This window comes from Brienomyrus brachyistius, chromosome 25 (assembly GCF_023856365.1).
Source record: "Brienomyrus brachyistius isolate T26 chromosome 25, BBRACH_0.4, whole genome shotgun sequence".
Classification (NCBI taxonomy): domain Eukaryota; kingdom Metazoa; phylum Chordata; class Actinopteri; order Osteoglossiformes; family Mormyridae; genus Brienomyrus; species Brienomyrus brachyistius.
Genome location: NC_064557.1, coordinates 5,914,589 through 5,917,824, shown reverse-complemented (window position 1 = coordinate 5,917,824; position 3,236 = coordinate 5,914,589). Strand labels below are relative to the sequence as shown.

The 3,236-nt window shown below is 43.5% G+C and overlaps 1 long non-coding RNA gene across 1 annotated transcript; it reads right to left on the bottom strand.

The window, feature by feature from the left end:
* Window positions 1–1,011: 1,011 nt before the first annotated feature.
* LOC125720709 (uncharacterized) lies at window positions 1,012–1,843 on the bottom strand. Its single transcript, XR_007385550.1, has 2 exons — window positions 1,708–1,843; window positions 1,012–1,541 (listed from the first exon to the last, which is right to left on the bottom strand). It is a non-coding gene; the product is annotated as an uncharacterized LOC125720709 (long non-coding RNA).
* Between the last annotated feature and the right edge of the window lie 1,393 nt (window positions 1,844–3,236).

The following is a 3,236-nucleotide window of genomic DNA, read 5'->3' as shown; positions in this document are numbered from 1 at the left end:
CCAGCCATATTTGAACTTCTCATTATATGACATCACTTCCTGTTTACATCTCGCTTCTTAGAGGAATTCCATTTTTGAAAGGTATACATCAAAATTTGAATTTCTCTTCTATTACAGCTATTGCTTGTGGTTGCAAATTTTTGGACCTTGAGTTTATATTGCAAATATTTTACACAAGCTGAAATATACTAATGTTAGTGGGTAGCGATGGCTTAATGGTTAAAGAAACGCACTTGTAATTGAAATGATTAAGATCCGAGGAGGGAAAGACCACGATTCGGAGACGAGGTGCCGGTCACCGATCGTTATTTCATGTGTGCCTATTTTAATTTCTTTATTTTGAAGGCGGTGTGGTGGTTAGCACTGCTGCCTCACAGCAAGAAGGTCCTAAGGTCGATCCCGGGTGGAGTTCACATGCTCTCTGTGTGTTTACCGGGGTTTCTTCCTACAGTCCAAAAGCATGTGTCCTGTGGTGTGTTGGCACCCACCCACGGTTGGTTCCTGCCTGTCCCTTTTGTTCACGGAATAGGCTCCAGGCCCCCAGTGACACCACTGGGGATTAAGCAGTCGTGACGATGGATGGATGTAAAGCACTTTTACATTTTAAACTGTGTGGTTAAAACAGCGCTGTATGAATAAAGACTGAGTGATTGACTGAGAATGAAGGCTGTCCCATGTGATACAAACCAACAGAAAGGCTACTGTGGTACAAATGGTACATAATCTTAGTGATGGTCAGCAGAGTGATCCCTTGCAGTGCAGGGATCCCTTCTGCGTGTTTTTACGAGAGTCACCATTATTTGCTTCGTATGGTGGGTGTTCATAATGTTTTGGCTCAGCAGTATACGTAACTGACATGCTTTGAGCAATTAATGTAAGACAGAAATGCCTGGGATTCAGTTAAACTAGTCTCTTTATACCTGATTTTGTATAATCTAATACATATACATCTAAAATAAACCATTAATGTTGTATAAGTGAGGTTGCAACACCATTGACTGAGAAGAAATCTCCATTCTTGCCTTTTATTGACTGCATTCAGTGCTATACAAGAGTTTACCTAAATGTGTCCCCAATTTTGGGGGTGGGGCCGTCCATCTTGGCTGCTGCATGACGCTGGGATTTTCATCACGACAATGTCTTCTCTTTAAGGTACCAGTGAGTGAACAGTGTCCATTTTATGGTCGGTTAGCGCTGACGCTAACCAAGCCCCTTGACGCGGAAGAAAGTCACAGAGTGGTATCAGCACAGCCGCTATGGGAAGCGAATGTGAAGAGCTCTCTGGCCCGGTCCGGGTGACCCCGCGGTGCCGCCGGTCAGGGTTTGCAGCTGACGCGGCTCGTTTGCTCATCACATCATTAAACAGGCCCAGGGATGCAGTGCTAATCGTTCATCTCGCCGTAGCGATGGCCAGGTCGCCCTGGGAAATGCCGTCGTGGAAGGTACAGCTGTTTGTGTCCTAATGCTATGAAAAGTTCTTCATCTTTGCCGACGAATCGTCTCTCAATAACACTCCCAAGCATCAAACCTTCCGATAGATCCTGTAGTACAACGTACAGAAACAATAACTGCACCTTCATAATGCTGTTAAAATGCATTCATAAGCAGTGTGTAAGTACACCTTAACAGCTTTAATATACATCAGTAACAAATATTAAATGGTTACAACGATACGTAATACAACAATCAACAATCAAAGTTAATCACCTGAAACAGCAGGGCTAAATGTTGAGGGCTGCTTATATACTGCACTGTACAGTGCAGCTGGCTAAACCCCTGTTTTACACCGACAATCATTTTACACACTCTGCAAATAGGTACTGCAGATAGGTGGAGCCTGGCAGGAAACAGATGAGATTTATTCTGCAGCACTACAGCTGCGATCTGCAGTTCACCCAAGGGACACGAGAGCAGGGCTGCCTATTGGGAGAGGGTCACATGTCACTGTTCAGGCAGTTCTATTGGCTGTCCTTGTCCAGTGTGAATAACTCACCTGTCAGGAACACAGGAAGTACATGAAGCTTCATGATAGATGTATAGCTGTGTGCTAAGGTGATAGCTGGTGCTGAGAAGGTCTAGCAGATGCCACTACAGAGAACATCAGATGTAGCCTGCAGGCTTGTATTTCATCACCACTGTGGGAATGACGAAGATAATGACCCCCAAGTGCTCAGATGCATTATCATACGCAGTGAAAAAGCCCCAAAATAGGAACCTAAAGATAGACAAACGAAGAATTCACAAATTCTTCATAATATAGGTGTTGAATATATGGTTTTGCCTGTTAAGAGCTGATACAAGGCAATTTTTTAAATAAAAGAATAAATTATATTGCTTTCTGAAAATCATATTTCTGCTTTGCGGATGTCGGGAATGGCCAAGGCAGATTTAAGGAAGCAGCCTTTTTGCTTTACGCTTTCGTCTTTGAAAATGTATTTGATAATGAAATAGATGTTCCCGTAAAGGGTAACTAATGGTGACAAATAAAGTAACAATATGAAAAAAAGAAACTTTGTGATACTTTGTAGCCATTAATTATGATCTATTATGCCATATTCTTGTAATGTACTAGTTGCCTCGCTTGTGCATTACTCCGGAAGAATGCATCTTCTCAATAAATGTAAATGCAAATGTGAATGTGCTAAGGGTGCATTTTCTGTTATATTAAGACAGCTGTAGTGGAATGAGGTTCTCCTCCGGAGATTAAAGAATTTAGTTTTAAAAAGAAACAAAGCTGGCAATGGGAGCGAAGGCGAGATGGGGATCTGCTGGGCTTTTACAAGCCGTTAGACACGTAAGGCATTAACACTGCGCTCTCTGTGATGGGCAGGCAGTTCCGCTTTTCATGCCGAGCGGCTGCCGGTAATTGGGTTGATCGTTTCGAACACGTGAAGAGAGGATAATTTGTCCGGAAGCCCGTGGGGGAGGAAGTTGGGTTAACAGACTTATGATGCACAAAAATAAAATTCACAGGCAACGTAAGGCTTCCAGTTAGCCCTGGACAGCGAGAGCTTCTCTGGGTCACTGCTTAGAGACCATAGTCGGACATTCAGCTGCGTTAGCGTAGTATGCTTTACAGTTCTGTTGTGATGAAGTTAGGCATACATCAGGATTTATGGGGCTGGATGTCTTTTCGGTAACAGCGTGGCTGTAAGACTCTGTAACCCTCTGTCACCCTGACCCTGACATTGACAGACATGGGGAGTCCTTCATTTGTGTGGGAAGTCCCTCAAAGG